Here is a 26,583-nt window from a genome sequence, read left to right on the forward strand (position 1 = left end):
TCTGTCCTCCATGTAGAGTGTAAGTGAAGTAACCTGCCTGTTTGCCACTTAGGGGCTTCTCTGAAGGCTTCTTTGTTCCACCCTACTGCGCTTAGAGCCTTTTCTCTCTCCGCAAAGTATTTTTCTCAGCACTCATCACCCGTTAATCATTTTCTAAATACCTAACGAGCCGTGGATCTATCTGAGTCAAGTTGATGGCGGCTGACTGCGAGGCTTCGTGCAACTATAATGAACATCCGGTTGATGCTGTGAGCACTTTGCAGGATATAACTGAGCTAAAATACCGGTTTGCTATATGCTATATGAGTGTATCTCGTAGTGCTTAATATACAAACGCAACCTTCGTACGAAGCTGCTCTTTAAAGCTGAAAAGACCGCGCTGACGATGCACCTGAGTCGTTACTTCCATGCACTTGTTCACTTAATAGTAAATCTGTTAAGAGGGGCAAGGCTCTGATTAACGTTCTCATGGAAAGCTATGAGACTCGTGCTCCTTTGCGCAGCCAGATTAATTCACTGGGGAGGGGGGGGGGGGTAAGCCTTCTCACTACAGAGATAAAAGCAGGAGGCGCAGGAGATTACTGTTTATGAACGAGAAGCACATGTGGTTATTGCGTCAAAGACTTTTATCTGCTAATAGCCAGCCGAATCTAAAGCCGTCTATCCAGCATTGAGATGATTAAGCGATTCTGCTATTTCCACTTGGCTCGTGCGGGGGCGTTTTGAAAAAAGATGTTTTGTTGCTGGAACATCTCAAGTTGCTTGAACTCTGCTGACATATCAGTACATAGATATAGTTATCTCCCATGGAGCTACACATGGATCATACACGAAACGCCTATCATTTGTTTTAAGCATTTTGTCTGTGTATCGTGATTTCAAACATACAGCATCTTTAAGGTACCAACGTTTTGTGTCTGGATGCCTACACTGCATGCTCCCAAGGTGCCCAGCCCGGACCTAATCATCAGCAATTCACAACCTAGCGAAGATGTACAGTTTACAAAGCAGCGTATGTTTGCCCAAGCTTGCTACGTTCGGTTGCCGGTCTGTTGTGTACAATATAATGATCTTCATTACAAGCACGGAGTTCGATAAGGTTGAGCTCCTTCTGACTGAAGCATGTGCTGTAGGGGTGACCTCTCATTGACCAGTGTCTGTGGCCAACATACAAATACCATAACACTGGTTAGGGCATACTTTCCATAGATGTGTGGCTAAGTTATAGACGTTTACCTAGCATCAATCAATTCAGTTAGGCTGCTACGTCCGGTACCTGCAAGGAGCAGCTTCGTTAGCGTTAACGCTAATCTATTCGGCTGGCCCCGCCTGGAAGGCTGCTACAACGTAGCTCCTGAGCGAAACGTAGCTATTCCTTAGTCTTTCCCGCTGTTCGGTAGCTAAATCCTCCGTCCGGCATTTTGACCAGACCATCGCTTCATCGCAAACAATAGCCTGTGATCCCGAAGTCATACGCCATAGGCTAGGACATGTTGCCCAAAGGGCCGTACCTTGATCTTGGTCAATGGAACCGGACACAACGAGGACGGCAACTAAAGCGCTAACATCACCCTACTGGAACCGGCAAATAAAATCCGATTACTGAAAAGTGTGTAGCAGTAGCCACGGTGCATGAAGGCCGAAGCTGGACGATGTGGTGGAAAGGAGAGCGAGACAGACGAGTAAATGGAGTCTAGGTTTCATGCTGGTGGCTGGTCCAATTTTATTAAGTTATTCATATACCAACACTTTGTAGGCACAAGTGAACAACCCTTGAGATGATTATCGCGAAAAAAAAATATACGAGTGCCAGGAGTATTCGTGCCTCGTAGAAACGGACCAAGACCCGCTTAAACTGGCCCATTCATGGGGTACGTGCACTTCTCTACCTGCACATGATTCTTCTGTATAAAGCCCGTTGTTGTACAAAACTAGCTGGTGAGGAGGTTCAATCACTGGAAAGCCTAACGAGGTTCTACGCGAGGAGCTGGGCCTACTGCTGGTGCTTCTGTTACTAACTGTTCGAAGGTAACTGGAAATGCGTGCTACTGCCGCGGGCACGAAGGGAACTCTTGTAAGTATAAAAGAACAACGAACCAAAGTCTGGACGAAAACCGGAGGCCTCTACCGAAGTAAAAAGCGGACATGTCAACAGTAGAAAGAATCAGAGGCACCGATTTGTACATCACCGACTGCTTATTGTTAACGTTCCTCGACACAAGCATGAACGTAACCACCATTGGCGTCAGCCGACTAGTTCGCTACTTTGTACATTAAGAAGTAAACGAAAAATATAGATGCTTATAACATAGGGACGAACAGATATCAGCAGGCTTACTGCTATGGACTTCTTATCACGCAAACCCGTAGATGTATGATGTTAACACCTTAAACATTTGAATTTCAACTCACAACGGTTTTGATTCGTTATACGTAGTTCAAGTGAATGTTAACCTTCAACATTATCTGTGCTAATCATACGAAACCGGGAGAACTGTGAAAAAAAAACATTCCCTATACAGAAGCGAAAGCAATGCGACTGGGGAAGACGGTGGCACAATGCTTATATATGTACGAGTAACCCTGCGTTCACTTGCATCAATAGTATATAGCAGAGAGCTGCGCGCGCTTGCGGAACGCCTCGGTTCTGTCTAGACGTCGTGTTGCTTTCAAACCCTTGCAAGTGATTTTACAGCGACTTTGCGCTAGCAGGCAGATAGATAATACGATGAAGATACGAGAAATCCTACCACTGTCGGAAGAAGCCATCGCAAATGAAGCTTCCGCGGCTGTAGTGGCAACGTATTAGGCGGCGCAATATAGAAGCAGAGGCAAAGGCTCGCGGAAAGGCATGATCCAGCAGAAAGCTTGCGCCGTCGCGGGCCAAAAACGTCTTATTAATGAACACTCCCTCTGCGGCCGCACTTGCTGCAACAGGAGACTGGCCAAGCTGTCTGATGCTGGGACCAAACGAGCGGCTGTGCTATGACTGCCCATGATGGTCACACGAAGCTGCATGGCTCGTACGAACGAGAGGGTAATGTCAATGGCAACGTAGTTAGCTCTAGAGGTGGCCATAGGCTAAGCGTATCCGAATTTTTCTATGACTACCCTTAACTCACCGACAGTTGCAATCCAGCAAGTAAGCTTTCGGCCGTTCAGTAGCGAGATTCAGCGGTTGTATGTGTGCTACATATCAGCTGCTCACCTGTATAACCAAGAGGGTGGCAGAGCTGCAACAGCAAAGCCGCTGGAGCTGAACAACAGGCTGAGATGGCATAAGTAGCTGACCACCCAGCACGCCATACATAATGTGCACGTACTGCCATCTATATATTGGACTGTCCATTGAGTTTATTCGCACCGTACCACTTACTTTTTCGATAGGCAAAGGAATGTTTTCAAGGAGATTGAGACAGCAGAGGGTGTCCGACAGCGTCTAGCCGACATGAGAAAGTCCTAAGCAGCTCTGTTTAGATCCGTGGAAATTTGAAATGGCAAGGGTAATAAGTCTGTAGCGAAAGGACACCTGGAAAATTAAGGCTTACAGAAGAGTTACTGACATTAACAGCCAGGGTGTCGGATTATTAAAGCGTTGCTCGACGCTGTCTGCTGCAGTCGAGGTTAAATCTGTCACCTACGCCGAGAACTAGCCCAGTCGAGGAGTCCTACTGGGTTCTTGACATACATCGGTCTGCATATCTACAGGACTCTATACGATCTATCTATACGACTCTTCGTGAGGATCGTTGCTGAAGAAAGTACTAACAAAGCGCACACAGGTTTTACGATTACTACCCCTCATCTATAACTGCTATTATGTAAAAGCATTAGCAACACCAAAAACATTCGGATATTGATTTTACAATTTCAAGACTGTAGGTCGGCTTGCGTTTTTATGTATTATTTTACAGAATGCAAACATTAGTCGCTAATGGTTGAGAAGAACTTACCTTTGCGTGTCCGCCGCCCAATGAGACAGGGCTTTACATACGCTGACGTTGTCTGTAAGTGAAAGCGCACTGACCATTTTGATGGCTTATTTCCAAGCCTTTGATGACCTCGCCTGATGAAAACGAGTCACAAGTCGGAATGTCTGTATAGTAACGTGGCCTGCCTGAGCGTTGAAGACCAACAAGGGGCGTAAGACTTGGATATATTAGATTGTTTTTTCGTAAACCCTTTAGCAGCGTTTGCCTCAGTTGCGAAAATTGCTCAAATGAGTATTGAAGTGTTTTTAGCCCCTCGTAAAGGGCAACAGTGATCGACACAAAGCAAGAGAATTTCGTAGCGATAAATTTTATAAACGCTCTTGATTTCGTATTAACTAATGAGTACGATATGAGGTGAGCGACTCTCGTGTGTGACTGTCAATAGGCAACGATGCTATATCGAGCTAAACTTCGCTTCACAATCCAGCTCTCCACTAATCCGAACGCCAATACGAATGAATCCGTGCGCTCAATACAATCATAACACCCCCAAAGAATTCTACAATATGTAATCATATCCTTAATATTGCGCCACATGAACTTTGCCAATCTCGATTGACGTATGAGTACTTATTACGTACGCTTTGAGCAAATCTATCGCACACCTACCCAACGAAGACATCTTACTAAATGATAGATGCGTCGACCTATGAGAATGAAGGCGCTATTTGTAACATAGACAATATACCTATTGTATCTCTGTCAATCTACGAAGAAAGATGCCCAATGCTAATGCTGTGGTTGTGACAACGATCAACAATTCAACTGTATATCTTCTTGTACCTACTGGATTTACTGAATACGTGCCAGCCAGTTGCGTTCTGCTAAATGAATTCTGACTAAACTTCATTTATTTTGTGAGGTCACGAAATCTCTCAAAGCATCGGAACAATTCGTATGATATAGTTTCTTATAGTACGCCATTGTGCCTTTACGCCAGCAGTAAGAGTCGCACTCGGTAGAATTGTTCATCCTTCATCCCTTACCGCCGTTAATTCACTCACCGAGACGTTTGTCCTGTAGCGAGTTTTTGTGCGTCGGTGTGACTCACTCAGCCTACTGCCTTTATGGGTTTTTCCTTCCGAATTTCTGCCAGAGAATGATAGAGACCTTGGTTGGAAAACGGAGACAAAAAGGCCTGCTTCTCTCTAAGCTGTATCAGGCAAAAGGGCCGTCGGTCCAACCAGACGTCCCTAATGGATTTCACTTAGACAGCCACTTCATCCTTCGCCAACCACATTCACTTAAAGTAAGGATCTGGTTGTCAAAAAAAAAACTCTTGATCTAGTTATAGTCCGTATGAATGGTTTCTTACTAGATACCTAACAATAGGATGTCGAGAGTCAGTCCGTAAGTTCGTGGCGGTATGGCTAAGAAGTCGGCTTTTGCAGATATCAGCGTCTTCTAACCTATCGCCCATATTCGGGCAGATAAAAAGAAAGCTGACTACGTCCAGGCTAGCACAAAGAGCCAATACAATGTAATCATGCATTGACGGCAAACAGTTGGATTCATTCGTCATTTTCCTGGCTGGGCGGGACGATGTTGAAGATACCTACATAGATGTCTGAGAGCGCGGTAGTGCAGACAGATTCCTTGTTAACCCAAATGAAATGTCAGCAGAAAAAACTACAAGTTCGTTTCATTTTTGAGTTGTTGTCATTTATACAGATGTGAAGTACAACGATAATATTGAAACGACAACGAAAATACGGTATGTTGAGCCTCCGTGTTAAAGTTACATAGAGATGTCATCGTGATTATTATTGGCATCGTCACCTATACTTTAACCAGTCACATCTTACCTGTTGTAAATCTTATGTGGCCTAGTAGCAATCAGGGTTAAAAGTCTAACTCGAACGTACAATAAGTGTCAGCTGATTACCTACGTACTTAGGTTCGAATTAGTTCAGAGAAAGATATATAATGAACTGAAACTTGCCAGTCGCTCGCTCAGATTTTCTTGACTAAATCTAAAATCGCGGCACCACATTCTGTTACATGCATGTATTCACAACTTATGCGATTTTAGAGGCCTACCGTGAACCTATATTAGTGTCAACTTCTATTATAAGTGATGTAAATTTCTGAAAACTGTGCGGCAATAAGTACGATAGGTATCCTAAAATGCCGCTCCCGCTACACCTACAACATGAGAACTCTAAGCGTATATTACATGTTACAAACACATCTTACGTAATGGTTAATAGTTTCGTTCATGCGTTCTCACATATTTATCAATAGCTCACCGATTTGTTCCGTGTAAATGTTTATATAATAGTTCAACCAGGCAGGCACTGATTGAGGAGTTTTGGCTGCTCGTGACCCGTTCGAGCAGAGTGTCCTAATTTTCTTCGCCGAGGAAGGGACGACAATTTTCCCTCAGATGGCGGTTCTGCAGGACCTCGTTGGGGCCGAAAAGAGGGATGGGGCGTTGGCTTCCCGGCTGCTTTGCCACTAATTATCCTCTACGCAGTGTTGCATGATTACCACACAGGCGGGAGCTCGTGGAGTCGGCGGGCTCGCCACGGTTGCGATTATTGCTATCGAATTAAACAACACGGGTTCCGGTGCCGCTGCCGCCTTTAAGGAAGTGAGAGAGAGAGGAAAAGAGAGCACCACTCTCTCTAATTTTCTCTATCTTTCTTTATCAGGTTTCTGTTTGCGTGGTGTGTTTTCAATTAATTACGTCTATTTTGTAATGAATTCCAGAGCAGCAACGAGTCACTGTTCAACGCTAGTGAGTTGGAGCACAGCGTTCTGCTGTGCTGTGAACACTAAACGCCTGCAAAATTGCGGATTTTATCAGTGTACTCTCTTGTCCTGCCGACTTTCAAAACGTCAGTGCTTAGCATTTTTGCATCATCACAATGTACAGGGCTGAATGTACAGTAACAGTGTTGAAGGAAGCGAAAGACATTTTAATAAAAAAATGTACATCTTTTTGCCTCCTCGCTATATTATTTTATTGAGTTTGCAGGGGTACGGATTTCGGATGGATTGTCTCCTGCCAACACCTATGAAAGGGGTGAGCGCTTCGCGTATCTGTGAAAATCGAAATCACCGTCAGACCGAACTTAGAATTTCTGGTAACGCGTTTCTCTCTATTATCACCATGTCTCGTTGTCGTTGGTATCGCAAAGATAGCCTACGCTGGATATGAGGGGGAATTTCATTGGTAGCGTTTCTGTCAGCCTTCGAAATCACCTCAACAATGGGCAAGTAATCTTTCATGCTAGCAACGAGAGAAGCTCCAAGGTTGATAGCGCAGGTCTTAGTGTACTCCGGCGTTGCATTTTCAAAGCTTGTAGAAAAAGAATGCGCCTAGCTGTTGAACGAACAAAAAAACGATTATTGACGTCTGTGGTGTCCTGAACGGGTCCTTTCTGCTAGCTCGGTCCCGCGTTGAGGCCCAATCGCTTGCAGTGCCTGACGACTGTGACGCAAATTTTCATTGGGTGTGCATGCACCGATTGCATATCCACTGTTTCCATTCAGATATTCCCAGCCTCCGAAGCTTCTTTGTACTGGGGTCTTTGTTGTGTTTTCCTTTGGCTAACCACTGTGCAGAATATCGTCGGCGCCGGCTTCCGAGAAGTGGATAAGCATGAAGATCTGGGAATCTGGCTTATTTCTATTTCCATTATTTCTGCGCTCCTTCAAACGAGAAAAGGCTAGTAAACTTGTTCGTTCGTGCGTTTGTCATGCGTTGATTCCACAAACTTAGTCTATGGCATGTATACATACGCAGTAATACAAACGATGAAGACGACACCTCGTTTGCAGTGACGTTGCGCGGTGGCAGCCAAACATCGCGCAGACATTGTCCATAGAAAATAAGCAATCAGCGACGTTATCCGAGCTTTTCCTGGACATATCGACTACCGATGAACACACCCAAAAAGAGCGGAATGTTCCGCTATAAACAAATAAACAGCGATCCTGATTGAGTTAGATGGCAGCGCCGATGAGGACTAGCGACAGAAAGGACAACAATCGCTATCTCTCATTCGCTACGTCTATTGACATGCCAATGATTAGAAGTACGTCAACCGCACGGATTTTTAATACTTTCCCTGGCCTCGTTTTTTTCTATGCTCAGGGTGTCCCTAACATCTGCTATATACTAACAGTTACGCTCTATATGAGCGCTGACTGGTTGGGCAGTTGCTGGGTACTCCGCATGTTTTTACAACACTGTCATGCCTCGTTTGCTCATTTCGACAAAAATCAGTAACCTGATTATATACAGCGCACACGTCAGATGAACGAACCTTTGAATAAGGGCTGGGAGGGCTGAGACGGTTATACACTGTGTAGTATTGGCCATCTCCAAACTAGGCAGAGTGGATACGTTATATGAGGAGGCTGAGTGATGGCGTCTCCGTCCCCAGCAGTAGAAATGTGGTCCCGATAACGACAAGACGAATATTAAGAAGGAGAACGGAACGAATATGGAACGGAACGCATACGAAATAGAAAAAGAAGGAAAAAAGTTGGTAGAAGCTGCCAGAGAGAAGAGATACCCCATAACTAAGTAAACGGTAGACGAAGATCCACGTAATTTATACGAGGCAAAGGTATGATGACGTCTCAGTGATGTTGATTTCGTCGATGATGATTACCTTTATATTGAAGGCGTAATCATACAGATTTCCGCCTTCATTTTATGCGCCTTCGTTTCGCTTTTGCCCTTTTTCTTATCGCTTATTCAACGCTGGCTGGCTTGTTAGTCGCGCGGCTGTGCGGGCCGGAGTGATGATCATTTGTCATTGCGTTGACCATGACCGCTGCAACGGTTGGCATCAGATTTCTTTATCTCCCTTCAACTGAAATGATCAACGGCTGTATATTCGATCGTCGGCGAATGCGTTGCTTGCGTTATCGCTTATCCGATTAGAATTACTGCATACATAAGAATGCTTTCAACCAACCCATTAATGGCAGCAAGGGCACTGTCAGGGGGTGCGAATCTCGTTTCTACCTCTCGCCTCTGTCTCGCGTCCCTGTTTCAGCTTAAACGGTAGTAGCAACAGTCGCATAGTTCATCACTATCCACAGTCGTGGGCAGTAGACGAAGGAACGGTTTAAACCAACTGTATATCGAAAGTCTCCGGGTTTCTGGTTCCCATTTTCATTGCAGGCCCATTTACTCGAGATTTTTTTTCTCTACTTTGTGTTTTCCCCAAGGGAATACAGCCTATGGTTATTACGCAGCAATCCGCTAACGCAACCCGTTGATGTATGATTAAAAGGGAGGTGGCTAATTTGTAATGGTATTAAACAGTCCATATTGACCGAACGCCTAACTGATACACTGGCCAGTAGATGCATTTCGAAAACCTTTGTCAGCCATTGCTTGACCCAGTTTGCCGCCGCACAATGCTTGTGTAGAGATGGGGATGTTTGAACTGCAAGGCAGAAGCTAGCCGCCTGTTTCTGGTATTGCACTACGTAACTAAGCCCTACTAGAATTACTCCAATGCCGTTACGTGTGTATACATAGAGGATAAGAACCTGGTTAAATGATAAGCCGAGTGTACCAGTTGCAGCCCTGCGCACAATACAAACTAGTGCGAAGACTGTTTATACGGTCGGCTGAACAGCCGACAAATAGGCTTTGAAGGGCAAATTTTGAGGACATGACCAGGCTGGTCATGAGCTAAGTAGTTGTCAACGCACCTGAAAAGAAGGCACAATAGTCTCTGTCGATGAATTGGTAGGTATTTTGATAATGTAATGGTAAAATGATGTTGCTTATGAACATATGCCAATAATGCTTGTACATATGAGGAACGAAAAATAGAGACCAAATTGCGCGCAGGACATTAAGAAGGATCCCCATTTTATCACCATCATCACCATCTCTCCTGTACTGAAGCTATGCGTCCCTCTTCCGCTGTCATTTCGCTTAAGGCTGCCAACCGACGTGCCTCCACACTCCAACGAATTGGATGGTACGGAATACGGCAGAGCAGGCGATGAGTGGGGTAGCACTCTTGTAGTGGCATTCACTCAAGGCATTTTCTGCAGTACCGTGTGGAGCACGAACCGTGCTGCCAGCCAGCTCCATTTCTACTAGAGCCGGAAATCGCTCTTGATGGCTTCCGGTGACACCCCTGCTGATAGCTGCATTCGAAACAACAGCAGCAATAGCCGCAGAGCTACTAACGAAGGCTAATGCTGTCTGTGTTCCGCACGCGGCTTCATCATCACAACGCGACGAAGCCAGCATCAGTGTCAATGCTTCTAGCAGTGGCGTCAGCAATAAAACAAAGGGGAACATGAGCACGGATTCGGCCAGATACGCCCCAAATCCTGTCCTTTAGAATGAGACGCTTGCGCCCATGCTGTCGACAGTCAGACTGCGAGATGCGAAGCCAACCGCACGTAAATAGCATGGAAAAGGCACGAGGGGCTAAGGCGAACGCAGGCGGGCAGACGCCCTCGAATGAACGTCGGTAATGGGGGCGGTTGGCGTCGATATCGATTTCTCTTCCTTGTTGTGGAAGTTCTGACCCGTTGCCGTGATCGTTGCCCTCATAGCAATGCAGCGAGCAGATGTTGTGGCCGCGCTTTGTTCGCTGGTTGGACGCCACTGGCCGTTGGGGTCAGCGGAATGTATTCATTGGGCCGTCAGCTTTATAGCTTTGCAGATAGATCCGAGACGCACCTTGCTACGAGCACGGGTGCAACCATGATATCTATTGCTACCATCAACATTACTACGGGAGCCAATAGGCTTTCAAGGTATTGTCGAGCAAATTGGCGGACGATTGGTAGGCATTCGATTTAAGCTGGTCGAGCTTAAACAGGAAAACAACTAGCCATCCTGCCCTATCGTACCGTTACGGCTCGTTCATCTTTCGATCTCTGTCTGTCAACAACAACTGGTTGCAAGCAGTAAGACTTATTCATTCACTTACGCACGACGTCCTGCATGGCAGCTGCACGAGGGTATATGTAGCGTACACTGCTGCTGTATGATGCCATGTGAAAGACGAATGGCACGTAAACCGCACTGCAAGAATAGTGAATAGTCCTTTTAAGGAATAGAAAAGCTCAACACGTAAAAGCGCTGAGAAGGAAAATGCATTTATAACACTGAACGACCAGTTAACGGTACTAGTAGGGTAATAACAACTATAATATGTCGTCATTGAGAATATATATGAGAAGATATGCATAGGTATATCTTTTTGTTATTTAGTGAAAACTAACAGAGTGGCATCGCCAAACTGAAAGGTGAAAATCACTTCTGCAATGATAACAAATTTTATTTGGTAGGTTCATTGTTGTACACGAGAATTTATCTAGTGCTTTACCTATTGAAGCTGTTCGGCAAAATATTTTCTATTTAGATTAAAAATGCGATGGGCCTCCTAAGTCACTAAGTGAAGGTCACTCAACCTACATGAGAAATCAACATAATAAAAAATATAATACAAGTAATGATTACGTACAACAAATGCATACGCAACACCCATCGTTGAGCAATACATAAACAAAAAAAATACATTAAAGAAATGAGTACGTTGTTCTTAGTCTTATTCTGATACTTCCCGTAAACCGTTCATACCCTTAATGCATCTTCCATAAGAACCAAAGCATCGGCCAAGTTGTCAGTATCATCCTTTATTATACACAACGCTTGAGTGCAACTCGACACGCACCCATTGAGTTGCTGGGCGCTTCTGGTTTTGTAATGGTACCGGTCGTATAAGGCCAAGCTCCATCCTTGCTACCACCATCACTGGTTTCTCCTCTCTTGTCTTCATGCACTCACATAACAACCCACTTTGAGACCCCTTCTCCGCAGTCCAATAGATTCTGCAAAGTCTGTACTGTACGCCTGCTCCAAATAGAGGGTTAGAAGCGAGCCCGACCAGGAGGGTTATGAGTATCTGGGACAACATAGGGGGCACGCTCTGCTTCGACGAGTTGAGATAAAGAAAAGAACAGACGTGGTGGTGGTGACGGTGACGAGGGCGTCGACGGTAGCCGCGCCTGCCGAGGACCAGCTCTTCGCTCGTTGAGATGGTAGCGACCGAGAACACATTACTTCGAGTGCAGGCAGCAGGTGGATAGCAGACCATGGACGAACGGTTGGACCAGCACCACAACTAGTAAAAAGAGGCACCAGCCGCAGAACCTGAAGGAAAACCACCTAACAATCGGGTGGTACAAGGAACCGCTAGGGGTGCAGTGTGGGATTGGAACGTGATAGGGATTTTTGAGGCAAAGACTATTTAGGGTAACTGGGGTAGAGGTCACTTTAAAGCTCTCAGCGAGGTGTAAGCAGTTCTTCCTTGGTGCAGTTGCTGATGCTGCTGCTGCTACCACAGCTACCGTCATCGCCGCCGCCACCCCTACAGGGTGCTCGGTCTTGTTCTGTCAGTTGCCGCACCTGTACGAGTGTGGGGGTCCCAATAGTAAAAGCAGTAGCGTGAATGAGCTCTGACGGCCAAAGAACTAACTCGGACATAGGGAGTTCAGAGGTTAGGAGGAAGACGGTAGCCGGACCGACCTGCTGGCCAAGTGGTTGGTACACTGGCGGTAAAAGCTCTTTTCTTCGTCGTTGAGGGCCGAAAAGGCTGTTGGTCTGGGTTGGGGTGGCCTGGGATGGGCTGTCGAACGATGTCGATAATGACACCATCGTTCTTTTTAAAACATAGCTAAGAAATGAAGCACGACGTCAACGACAAGATGACCTTTTTTCCTTCGCACGCTTTCTATTTCTTCGTTCCATCTCTTTCTTTTATCGTTGGTCTCCTTTTCTTTTCTTTCCTCTCCGACGTTCAGTTTCATGTATGCTGATTCGACCCAACCGACACAGGGTCGGCTCGTTTATTTCGAGCGGCAGAGTAAATGAGAGACAGACACAAAGCGAACGGAAGCCGCCGTATTCGTCCTTCCGACATAATACACACACACTGAAATAGACATCAACTCTGGGGAAAGATTCAAACGAAGGCAGATGACGACGGTGGTGGTAACGATATGATGATGATGGCAATACACTGAGCTTGCCACATAGCAAATGAAGGGCCAAGAAACAGAACGTGTTAGCCTTGCTGGTTCTGTTTTGACTTGGAAGAAAAGCAAATGGCTAGAAAGTAAATTGGTCAAATTTCCTGCTCTTTAGTGACCCACATAGTTAGAGATCTAGGTAGACAAAACGGAGATTACTGGTAGCAATATATATCTTCATAATGTCTGCTTTTGTACTGCCAGATATAAGAAGAACCGTTGAATGGGTAACTGAATACCGCAGTCCATCAGCATCATACATAGTCGCGTCATCGATTTAGCACAGAAACAAATTCAGGATTAAGCGCTACTATATAGGAGAATATAGCACACAGTTTCGTACGTTATTTGATGCAACCGCAGGTTGAAGTTTACTTCGTTGTCTAGCTTTGTAGTTTGCTAGACACTCAGAATCTATAGGTTAGGTTTGAACCTAGTCAATAATGTTTACTCCTCCCACTAACTCTTTAAAGCCTCCGTCCTCGTTCAGCATAAGCTCCCAAGGTATCGATTGTTGTATTGACTGAAACCAACCTCATGAGGCCACCTATGTGTGGCTTATCGGATACGTTCTATTTGAGCAGGTGCGTCTTGCAGATGGTCCACTGCTGCAGTTTCAAGGCTCTTAAACCTGCTCGCGGCATTAGTTTTTGAGAGAGTTAACCATAAGAACATGAAAAATTTTGGTTAGACAACAGCACTGCCAGGATCACAGAACAACACAGTCTAGTGCCATGTACCTTATTCCACTTATAACTGCTTATTGCTGGATATAGTACATACGTTACGCGTGTTTGACAGCATCTGGCTGCGTCAACCAGGTTCCTAATCCCAGGAAAGCTGCCACATGAAAAACGTTCATTTGATCACTGGCTTTGACATGCCATTAAGTATATAAGTAAAAAAAACACGTAAGTTTTTATTTGTTGAAAAACTTCATGTATTGAAAAGTTATTATGTAGTGTAGGCTAAGGTATGATGTATTTCTGTTGCAGCCATACCTGATACGTGATCACGGTAGGAAGAAAACTAGTGCCGTTAAGAGTTATGAAACCACCGTATTATATAATATAGACTGTGGATAAAGTATGGATAACAGTGATAGCAAAGTTTTCTGAAGAATGTTTTCAAATCATTTGAAGATCTTGACCCACAGCTCGGGCTATCAACCGACGATATATTTAAAATACTGCGTGACACAGCGCTACATAGTCATTGTTAGGCTATTATGAAGTCGCAGTCAAGGAGCTGATTGAGTTATTTGCGAAGTGAACGTCAGCTTAGGCCGACGAAAAGTTGTTCATCGACCCATTAAACTTGCCAGTTATAACATTCCGAGGCACTTCATCCGTCTACGTAGTCTCGAAACTCCGTTTGAGACTGAGGTCTCCTAAAGGCCGAACCTGCCAATAAGAATGCAATAGGTTCAACGACCAGGACCACAATACACCTTTTCACTGAATAAGTACCGGACAATATGGAAGCCGTAGCGACACCACGTTCGTCTTATGTTGCCCAATACAACGAACCAACCGGTCGGCCGGCAATTGCCCTTTATTAACTCTCAACAATAATTAATGTACAAGTTGAGAGAGGTCAAGCACGTTTGACCTTGGCCCACTTCGAAGCCGACTACTACTACGCTCCGAGCGGCCAAACTCTTCGCTAAATGACTCCATGCGTTTATTGCACTGTACAAATATATACATATGTTTTTCTCGAGATTTTGTGTGTCGTTAACGCGTAATGTATCATATGTATGTGTTCGAATAAATATGTGTAATAAATAAATAGTGCATGCTTGCGAATGCATGTATGTTTACTGTGTTTGTTGTCATGATTATTGCAAATTATGATGAGGTGTACGTATTCAGTAAGAGATAAACGTGACCAGAGATGTGCCCCATAGAGCGGTGCGCTAAAGTTCTAACCTATTGTTTTGACTGCGCCCTGCGCCAGTCGGGTTCACCCTGGCATGGTTGGTTGCCGGCATATTTTTCTAGATTAGAATTTTGCCGGTCGTTTGGCAGCGATTTGCGGACCTGGCGATGATAAAGATTCTCGTGGTAGGGTCAAAGAAAGACTTTTTCTTCGAAGCGACAAAGCCCAAACGAGCTGGGCAGCCTTAACAGCAATGTCGCGACACTTGACAGACGGCGAACTAACAGCGTAAGGTCAGGTCGCTCGTTCATCTATTTTGCTGTATGAACAGGAAGGAGTGAGCTATGCACATTACCCATTCGTAAAGCCAAAAAGAACGGAGGGCCCTGCAGTGTTCAACGTGGTGCAGCCCTTCTTATGTGAGCGTAGATGCCCGCCAATCACTAAATTGTTTTTGAGGCGAAATGAATATTTCGCTACCGACTGCAACCGCCCCAATTCGGCCGCAATCCGTGGAGGACGATGGAAAAAAAATCTACATATCATTAATCTAATAGGTAAGTGAGCTTAAGAAGCTAACCAGTTGACCAACACTAAGTGGACAAGCAAGCTGTACTTATACGAGGAGCTCAGCGGGGTTCATGACTTCTCATGACGATTTATTCAGCGCTGCCCACTAGAACTTCAAGTCGGCACCCTCCCTGTAACCCCTTATTCTACAGAAAGACACGTTTTTCAAGTGTTAATGCACGCATTTCTGCATTTCATGTTCCCCTTCAACTACCTTTATCGAAATAATTCGTGTGTAGCTGCGCATAAAAGCAAGCCCGCATATACAGTACATATATGTACGTAGACTTCATATATATACGGTGTATCCTTGGTCCACCAATTGTGCGATCAAGCCAAAACTGCACGGCTGCAGGGTGGCTCCGCTGCAGGGAATATGGCTAGAAGTGTTGTGCGATGGCTCTGCTATTGCCTTTGCCAGAAATGCCTCTTCTGCATGTCCGTAAGAGGAACATTTATACTACCGACATAGGGCTGCTAGAAACGAATTGCGACTACCATGAACTACGCTGGCCTGGTCTAGCCTTGGTAAGCCAGTGGGAGAGATCTCCCATGACTACATAGCCGGTTGCTAGTTACAGTGAGGTCCATGATACCAAGGCGCTTCTTCTATCCGCCGACATCTTAGTCCAGCCTGCGGATCTGGAAGGCTTCGGAGGTCACGCAGGCGGTCCAGAAGCACTATGTTCTGGTCCACCTCGCCATTTCGTTGTTCTTCTCTTTCTCAGGAAAAAATGCACTCGTCTGTATACAGAGTTGACTGAGTTGATAAGGAAGTAACCGACAGGATGCGGCCTTTCAGCAACTGAAGTCTAGTTTCCATTGAAGGTGCACCGAACCCTAATACGCACGAAACCCAATCGAGTTTTCCCTATACACCGCGGTTTCGTTAACCACGAGAACCACTATGTCATTGGCTACCATAAGCAGCATGCATTCGCGATTGCGAGAACAGAGGAAAAGAATCGGATAGTGTCTCTGCGCAACACATCGATAAACCGGGAACAAGAGAGAACTACGGATGGCACCGTGATATTATTTACTAAAAAATGCTGGGCTTAAGACGGCAGTAAATAGCCGTACTCTGAATTTTGTCCACTATTGGAAAGGCCTGACGTGCGTCAATGTGCTATCCCGTGGTCGGACACCGCTATATATAAGGCAAAGTAACCATTGACCGCCCTGATTCGTCTGTATAATAGGAACAACAATAGTATAAGTAGATTTTGTCCGCAAGACAAATCTAATCCTGAGGTGAAGCGGCAACAAAGGGCACTGGTCTTATTAATCTTAATCGACGAATGCTGTCATTTCTCTCTGGGATGGGCGTGATGAACTCGAGCATATGTGTTTAAGATATAGACAAACAGTTCTGGCCTAGCCAACTAGTTTCAAAGGCACACCGACAAGTGGCTGAGCGAAGAACTACAACAGTAAAATTAGCGAGAAAGAACGTCTCTTGGTTAAATCGGAAGTAATGAAAGCGAAAGCGAGAATAGTTTCGTTGGTAATCTCTCGTAGGTGTCACACAACCTATTTTTTTCTATCTAACGTAGCCTAATGACCCTGACTTTTCCTTTTTATCGAGACGTCAAGGCCCCCATGGAAAAGCTTTGATAAACTGGCACCGTCGAAAATCGTTATTGCTTTATGATGGATTAGCCAAATCCAAGTGCTAATAATGTCTCGATTATAGCATATCTTTACGCTGTGAATTATAAAAACTTTGTAACATCAACAAATTATCGGAACTTACTTTCGGAACAAATTATCGAATTAACGGAAACGTTAATTCTTATGTATATTATTGTATCAAAGAATCCCCGGCTACTTAGGGCTGGGTCTAGAAAACTTGACGCTATCTCGAAGAAATAATTGTTGCTATGAAAACGTGTAATTGCATTCAGGTATTGTTTTGGTAACCTAGGCTTAGCTGTACATTCGGCATACAATATATAATTACTGATTTAGCACGTTATTCGCCTAGACGGAAATGAGGTTTCCGAGCTCTTTTTTTCTTCACAGTAACTACGAGTCGGAACCACTGTGCAACTGTAATATACCAACCTCAACATCCTTTATGCAAAAAAACTATTGGGCTAATTAAATTGTTTTGTAAGTGAGTGTTTTTTTGCGTAGTCTGCACTAATGAGCATACAGTAGCAAACGGTAGCAATATACTTCGCTTCAAAACTTATCATTGTTCAAAAGTCTTACTACTGACACGAGGTACAAGGCCATAACCTTATCTATTTATATAGAACAAACAATTACTATAAGCTACTTAAACGATCATCATTTCGACCGTGTCTTGTGTCGTTATCTATCACCTTTCTTCAGCGGTTTGGCAGCCGCCAGGTGTGTGTCTCTAACGAGATCATTAAATAAGGTTTTTTTTCTATTGTAGAATCGCATCATTTAAGTGACTACACTCCCAGTATAACATACATATGGCCTTGTTATGTGGATTGTGTTCCGGTTTAGAAATACAAATGTTAACACATATGTGTTGGCTTTGTGAAGCTGTTGCAACAACGCGGATGGCAATGTGCTATGTTGGCGTGGGTAGTGTATGGTCCAAAACGGCTGTCTAATACGGCAGTCAGGCCGCACAAATTTTATAGAAGATGTGCGCCATATGTCAGCCATCGTTTTCTTGTCTGTTTTGCTCGTAATCGTGTCGTTATATGGCGAAAATGGCTGGAAATAGTAATACAAAATTGTCACGTCTACGAAGCAGACGATCATCTTTTCACCGACTGTTTCCCATTGCAACACATCTGCTCGTTTCGAGCTTAAGTATTGGCGTCCACTATGTCTCTATAACGTAAGGGTTGTCTAAAGAGAAAACAGCAGAAACAGTAATTCCACATTTAGGTAAATAGGTAGGCAAAAGATGCCGGAAAGCTCCTGTGATGTTATACGCAAATGAAAGTATAAAAATTTATGCTTTAATCTAACTATAACTTTGTTTGGGATTTACAAGCAATGCTATCCCAAAGCTAACTCTCGTTTTTCTATTTTCTGTTACGGTTTTCAGGTAAGCGAGTGCTTCCGACGTGTCAGCCTACTCCACAAATATTTTTGATCATCGCTAACTTGTAACTCCGGTTCAAAATAAGCAAGACCTGGTAAGATCGGTCTCTTCATTCGTTCTTCATCAGTGGAGGAGGCGACGTATACCAATCGATGTTCGATCAAAAATTAACTTTATCTAAATGTACGACGTGCTATTGAGTGTAGAATTCTTGAGTATTTTCATCATGCACTGTTATTACAGTATTTTGTAGCACTTTCTTTACCGCGGCACAATAGGCAGGGCAAATACTCCCCAGAATAATAATCAGCTAACGAGCTTCAATTTGATTGGTTTTTGATAATCATAATGTAAGCCCGTTAATGATGGTAAAGTGTTAGATGGCGGAGGACCACCGAAGGCAATCCAGGCTGCTTTGAACAGACGAGGCAATCCGTCGCCTTTGTCGAAGCAAGACAAACGTATGACCGGTCTGGATCTTAAGGTCCCCAAGCCTTCTTAGAGCGACCAGTGGAACCTATCCAGTTCTCGTATAGTTCCAATACAGGGTCACTACGAAGTCTCTATGGGCAGCAAACATTAGGCTAGCAGCTGGGTGAAGGGAGTCAGAAAAATAGGAGGTACTTGTACAATGATAGTAGAAATGCAGCGTCTGGTGTCAGGGGGGTCGTTATGATGGGAGACATAAGAAACTGACGAATTTCGAAAGTCGTAGCACTTAGTTAGCTACTTGGTGCTGATGATCGCAGTGCTGAAAGAAACGAAACTGTGGAGAAGGTTGTGGTAAAAAAACAGCATGGGTAAGAAGGCTTAGGGCCTATTGCAGCAGCACGGGTCATGCTATAAATCTTTGTCAAGCGTAGCTGGGTTGAACTGGAGCGGGGTCCTCGGCTTTCCCTTTTCGTGCTGTCCACTTGATAATCCGTCTATCTGGCGCGTGTAGACAACTCCAGGCTGGTTGGTTGCTGGAACTGAAATAGTTCTCGAAATTGAATTAGCGATGACGGTCCAGGCGCCGCAGCAGTGGCAAGGACGTGCCTAAGATATGTATATAGTGGTAGGACGATATTGCAACAAATCAATCACTTATTCAATCACATGTTAACGGCGTACTCTTGAGACAACAAATGAACTATCCCATATAAGCGCGGTGTCGAATTCGACGTTCAGAGTTGCTGATTGAATGTAGAGACTTTTCTACAAAGTAGTTTGGAAGGAGTGCATTTAATATTATTTAGTTTGCAAACAAGTTTTTAAACCTAAGACCAAATACACCTTTCAAGTATGCTCTTTTCTTCGTACGGGTAAGTCCTCGGTATCATCTCTTCGGTATAACCTGAAGGACCTGTCCGACGAGTAGTAGTTGGAGTGGGTCTTACTGGATTTAGTTTTTTTCTATTAGACCGATGAAACGGACTGACAATGCTACTTGGAGATTCTTTGCCGAAGCTGAAAATTTGGGAAGCACGGCATGCTTTTGTTTGTTTTTTACTGGTTATTATGGCAACGCATTCAAGGAAATGCGCAATGGCCATTTGGGCGACGATGTCGTTTCTTATCAATGTGAGAATACAAAGACTGGTACTTATACAACTAAAAGCTCATTTTGCTTGAATATCCTCTATGCGGATCGTTCATTACGAGTGTCTTTTTTTGTATGTGACACACAGAAAAGCGCCGACGGTTATATAATACAACATAATATAGCGAGCTCATTTTCTCTTCATCTATGGCGAGATGCAGCTCGGTCGATTCCGTTATCCGTTACTTTTGCCCGTGTGTTCGAGAGAAAAACTCGGCACCCAAGAGAAATTCGTTGCCCACTATTAGTGTGACTACCACCACTCGAACCGCGACTAATAGTGTCAAGAGCATTAGTGTACTTGGTCTAGTTCAGGAGAGACGAATATTGAACAGTGTCTGGTACCCGCAATGTCCTGCACCGGATTGCCGAAATGGAAGCTTGCTCGAGCAAGCAAGCGCCATCTGTGACCCTGGACAATGGAAAGCCCGCGCGGGCGATCGAGGGCAAAAATGAGAAGTGTGTCTATACACAACTATTCAAGAAGATCATTGGCACCGAAATTGTTAGTTGGATGAGAGTAGCCGCTCCTAGAACGGAAGACAACAGACCGGACGAAATCTATTATGTTTATGGAAAACTCTTACTTTAAAATCTGTAAAATACATTTTGAGCATGCGTGTTGAAGGTCATTTGAGCATTTTTCGTTTTCCGTTTGGGACCAATCGGTTTCAGCTCTGGTTTGCTTCACTTAATAGTCGGCATGTTGCTCTTTATTGTATGAGGCGATGGGCAGGTTCAACTTCCGTGTTGCGTTGCCTACATATTGGATTAGAACAGAGTAACGTTCCTTAATGCAGACCCTACATTAAGTATGGCTAATTGTCTCTATATTTATTTATTGGCTGGATGTACTTGGGTGAAGAATCTGGCCGCCTCTGCTTACCGTTCGCTCTTTGCCGCTTCCAGAGCTGTCAGTTCTTTTTCGCCAAAATGAAACTTCGTTTTGCTAAATGAACCGCCTGCTGGGCGCTGATACTGCGGCCAGTCAGTAACGTTGTGTTCAGCATCAGTAGCGCTGCGGTGGAGCCACTTAGTTTTGTCCGTGGAAGTGGAGATTACTGGCAATGGGCTTGGGCCTCTAAAACGAGGATGGGGCGTTCGGCTGCTGCGACTACGCACGCCATTGCCATCGGTTCCTGTTTCAGTTGCCGCTGCCGGCCACTCTGTGGTGATGTAGTTCGCTACTCTGTGCCCAAAGAGGGCGTCCGGGCCTTATTCTCCAGGGACCTAGGAATCGCTTCAGCGCGTCCATCAGTAGGAAGGAGGCAACAAGCTTGTCGGAAGTGCGATAACTTTTACTTTGCTGCGACTTTTCTCCAATGCTGTTGGCGTCATTGACGCCATTGCCGTTTTTCGAAGCAACGCGCTACCACTGTTACTTCTCTTGCGGTTGTGCGCTTTTTCCTATCTTTTTTCCTCTCCTCCGCGCTCGTCGTGATGAGAGCTTGCTGGCTGCTTTGCTACTAAAGGTGCTAAAAGCTGCAGGAGACCTTGAAGGTATCTTATCGGTGTAGCAGCGGCAATTCTTTCGCTGCAGTGGACCTTTGGGAATCCACAAACAGCGAAAGGGATCCCCTTCTGGGGTCCTCTCGGCCTCTAGAAAGCTACGAACAACTTGGTCTTTGCAGTGGTCTTCCGTACATTCGTGACGCTTATGTTTTTGGTCACTGCTCTACAGGGCTTGCGTTCTTCCCTAGCTTCGCCTTGCCTCTAGATTACTTAATGAGTAACAGCAAAACTGTAAAATAGCTACAAATTTCGGTAGAAAACAAGTTTCAGCGAACACCACAAAATATAGTTAACCGCAAACAGACGGCTGATCATCTTAGAGGGTCGTTTATATTTCTATGGCTGGTTATTATGTAGCAAAGAATTTTTTTTATTAGATAGTCTATTTACCAACAGGTAACGTAACTGCTGCCTTAAACGACATATATATACGAACACTATACAGAGACTGGCCAAAATAGCAATCCCTTATAGAATCGCTATGAGATGTATCAATATTGAAAATATTTTTTAGGTATATTTTTTTGGACTAATGCATTAATGGCCAGGTCAACGGTAACAGCTTTTCTATTGCTAGGTACCAATTTAAGAATACAAGTATTTAGTTCCTACGAGGCTCTTCGTTTTATGGTTAAATCACTTAAAGAATGTATTATAATAAATGAGAAGTGGATATTTGTTTTGGATCTTTTGACTGTGATATATACACATATTTTCATTATATAGAGTATAGAAATTTAATGCAGGCCTTTATTACGAAATATATCTATATATAGAAACTGTTTTCTGTGCAAAAGGATAAGACGGTATCATGGCAGCTATTTGTTTCGCTCATCTTGTAAGCAAACTTTTAAGACGGTTGGGTCTACGTAAAAGTATCCAAGGTCGCTCCCACACCACGGAGCGTGTTTGCTCAGCTTCTGGCGAATCAGCCAGCGAACAAACTTGGCAGGCGGCCATTTTATTTTAACCCGTTTACCCTAAAGTCGCCACATCGATCCGCGAGACTTTGTCGTCGCGAATCAGACTACCTGAAACAAGCGGTCGGGGAAGGCCACCGCTAAGGAACAAAACGTGCTTTCTCTCGACTCCGTATAAGCCCTCCACATCCCGTTATTAATTTTCCAACGAAAAACTTGGTATAATTTCGACGCAATGCATCTCTATAAGACGACGTAAGTAACATTAATCGCGTACCGGAGATTACCCTGGTACTAGATATAATATATAACACTTGTGGTTCGACAGTTTGTAAACCCGGTAGACAAGTTTGCACCAAACACCGTTAGTCATGCTATGTGGATAGCATCACCCCTTAAGCAATTTTGTAGTTACAGAAAGATAATCATTATCTGGGATCAACGAACCCAACATGTTCTATACAAATTTATCAAACAAAGCCTGACGAATACACTACGAAACTATTTTGTCTTTGCTCTCTCAACTATCGGCTCGAACAGACGTGTTAACACATGATGGCCAAAAATAACAATAATAAAGCGTTCAATAATATGGCGTCACGTGCTCCTTTAAGATTATCTTCCACAGTTTTAGCGTAACCCTTCAACGTTTGCCTCCTTATTTGATTGTCTGTTTTACCCACCCTGTCCGTTAACTCAGGCTACGGTTCGCATTAAATATTGAAAAAGTTCATTCCAGTTACCCAGAACCTATGGATGGTGCCTGTAACCTCCTGCTGCTGTGTCTGCTAACCAAAGAGAACAAATGGAGAATGGACACAGATACCCCTTCTATCAACTTTTGCGACGTGGAACATTGTAATCTTCGTGCAGGCAGCCGCCATCGGTCGAGCTACGTTGAGTAGAAGCTTTGTAAGCTCGCTGTGCCTGCGTACAGCTGCCATGTCACCGTTGGGTGATGTTCTTCTCAATCGATCCACGATCGGTCATAGCAAAACACGATTCCCCTGCAACGAGGACGAGGCTCGCCGTTCCGTGGCCGTCAATCAGAGGACGATGAAGCGCGACACTGAGTAATGTCGTGCCATAAGAAAGCTGCCGTGTGAAGTTGCGAATGCCGAAGTGGCTGCCAATAGCAGGCGATGGCCTAAAAAGGAATGCGAATACCATTTCTGCGCTTCGCTTCGCCTGGCTGAACGGCTTGTGCAGCAGAACGAGCAGCTACGAACGAACTCTGATGGGTTGGCGCAAGGCTATGCGGGAAGTTCTTGCGATAAGCATTGCAGCAGACCTGTGTACCACAGCGGTTGCTCCTTGTAAAATCGCCTATTTTACTCAAGCTGGTTTGACTTCGTGCGAACACTTTTTTCCAAATCTTTTTTGAACGGAAAATGCCGACGGAACGCACCTCCCGCATTTGTTCTGTTCAATGGAAGCACAGACTACTACGAAATCACTGCTATAAATGGAATCAATGTGGATAAGACTGCTGTGAGCCTAAAAAGAGAATGAGAGGAGGGGGGAAAACACACTTTTTTTTTTATATACAACGTTGCCTAAATACATTACCATCGAAGTAAATCAGGAAATGACATATTTTCCTATCTCTCATATTATCGCCTGTTTGCTTTTGAGCATACACTAAACCAAATGACAAGGAACGGTGCAAAACAATGAGGTACATCCCGCCGGTGACGGCGATGATGTTCTATCAAAAATGTGCGACTATATGTTGGAGTGCAGATCCATATTTGTTTAATGCAGCCTCCCGCTATCGCCGATATAATATTTTTCCACTTAAGGTTACTCTAGCCGAGCCGAGCATACTTTGATAAGCTCTTAAGCATCTCAGCTGAAGTTAATTTATATTATATATAGACATTTTTTTTTTACTAGAACCCCTTTGGTAAAAATAGATGCTGCTTAAGAACATAAGATCAACTAATTTAATATCCATTCCAGTTGACCGAAACATAGCTTGTCTTTGGGGAACTTATTATTGGAAGGCTCTAAGATGGAACGAGCTTAACATTTTATCCTTTGATACTAATCGCCCAGATTACCTTCTTCGTATTAGTTATATACTAGCTAGAAACACTGACAGTGGACATTGATAAATAAACCTGTTCAATATATTTGACATTGAACAATGTTCGACATTTGTCAATTGTTGACACATAAAATATTGCCGCTAGACCCAGCGGTTGATTGCACTCCCGTATAGAGTATATACATATATATGCAGACGAAGTAGTTTTTATACGAGATAACTATTTCCTATATACATATAACATATAACTATTTCATCAGCATACTCACTTTGTAGTAGAACGAGGCAGTGCCAGATGGTGCAATAATTCATACGGTGTTTTTTTTTGGGTTACAACTGTGAATTATAACTTGCCACCATCCAAGAATGGCAGCAGATATATAAATACCGTTCTTCACTTGACGAACCTGGTTTCTATTGGTTGGGCGTTATTAAACAGTAACTTAGATATTAATAGGAAAACTATTTCTTTTTTCTTACGTCCCTAGTATCATTCACAGTATAGAGTTCAATAATGGGAAGCATCGACTGCTGCATGAAGTCTTTTAAATCCGACTGCATAAGATTATCGTTGACAGTTCATTGATAGAAACTGTCCATGTTTACGAAATTTGGACAAGTAATTACAAACGCAGATTTCTGTGTACGCACTACTTTAGGTAAAAAATCTTAGTAATTAGTAGTCTTAGTAGTAATCTTAGTAAAAATAAAGAGAATTTATGGACGGAAACCTTTCTCAAGACATACTGCTTCGATTCCAGATTCTAAGGTCTAGATAAGAGCTGAGGCAGTTCGCCCCCCGGACGTCCTACTACGTCACTAAACGGCAATAACTACCCTATTGTTATCAGACGATTCGGCGGTGCCACTCTGGTATCACGCTTGCGCTTTCCCTTTTCTTTTATGATTAATTGGTACAAGAAGCTGAGCAACGGAAGTTTGATTGACGGTGATTATAAAGATAAATATATTGAAAAACGCCATACAGCCGGCTTGCTCACGTCTCGCTTTTGCTCGTAGCTTCAACCGCTAGCCGAGTCTGAAAATACAAGAGCAGCTACGTTTCCTCTTTACAATCCTAGGTCACACAGGACTCCACTAGGAAATATCAAAGTCCCCACGGAATAGTGTTTTTCATTCGCATTAAACTTCTTTTTTGTTTCGATTCTTACTATGAATACGGCAACAACGATAGTCTCGTTATAATGTAAGTTTATTTAGTTAGCACCCCTCTTAAACTGTTGCAACAAATAGACCGGCCAATGTGTGCCATCTAATCTGTTAAATCTTTCAGTATTTAACCGAACTGACGTATTTGACTGATTGTCCTTTGGACGATTATGTCTGTCCCTTAAAAGAAAAGTCCTGTTTCTAGTGATCACAGTCTGATTTCTGGTTCTATGTATTATAGTTGATCTCTTGGCTTATTTTCACAGCAATGTTTTTTTGGTAGCATACTACTGATGTTTATGCACTTGCGGCCTGGCAGCTGGTTAGGCCGCCTGGTTATTTAGGCTTATCAAACTCTGAGACATTTGCTAGCCTCAATTAGCCATCTTGGTCATCCCTTTTTCCGTGCAGCCACCTGTACTATAACGGTGTATCGGTATCTGCGGTACGCTCATTTCCGAGTGCATTACATTGCAGAAGAAGGCAAAGCAGTGGCTTTTGGGATCCGGCCATAGGAACGTCATAGTTAGCCTGACAGAGCGGGAACACATATAATCTGTAGGACAACTGCATCCATAAGATCCGCTTTGGACTGAGGCAGATAAGAAGGGCATGATGAAATGGTAGTGTATTAAGTAAGCACGATAGCAAATTTGCGAACAGAGAGGTACAAAGATAGTCATGTGCAGAAGAGGTAAGCGCTAAGGATAGTTCCACTTCGTATAGATATTTTTTAGGTAGCTCTACGTATTGTGACATTTTAGCAAAAAAATGGTGCCGCGCTGAAATGCTCGTGTGGCGCAGTGGAAATTTTCCACAGACTAGGTTATTTCCAAGAC

At 44.0% G+C, this 26,583-nt stretch overlaps 1 protein-coding gene and 2 long non-coding RNA genes across 4 annotated transcripts in view; 2 read left to right on the forward strand and 1 right to left on the reverse strand.

Moving 5' to 3' along the window:
* Window positions 1–4,086, reverse strand: part of LOC147755435 (uncharacterized) — a 30,899-nt gene extending 26,813 nt beyond the window's left edge. For both annotated transcript variants that reach the window (XR_015329053.1, XR_015329054.1), the window contains exon 1: window positions 3,954–4,086. This is a non-coding gene — a long non-coding RNA (uncharacterized LOC147755435). The remainder of the gene's footprint in view (window positions 1–3,953) is intronic.
* Window positions 1–26,583, forward strand: part of LOC111250702 (zwei Ig domain protein zig-8-like) — a 318,518-nt gene that overhangs the window by 90,258 nt on the left and 201,677 nt on the right. The gene's annotated exons all lie outside the window — the stretch shown is intronic.
* LOC147755436 (uncharacterized) lies at window positions 182–22,306 on the forward strand. The gene is made up of 2 exons (XR_015329058.1): window positions 182–2,074; window positions 18,514–22,306. It is a non-coding gene; the product is annotated as an uncharacterized LOC147755436 (long non-coding RNA).

Source organism: Varroa destructor, unplaced genomic scaffold (genome assembly GCF_002443255.2).
Source record: "Varroa destructor unplaced genomic scaffold, Vdes_3.0 BEIS01000005.1, whole genome shotgun sequence".
Lineage (NCBI taxonomy): Eukaryota > Metazoa > Arthropoda > Arachnida > Mesostigmata > Varroidae > Varroa > Varroa destructor.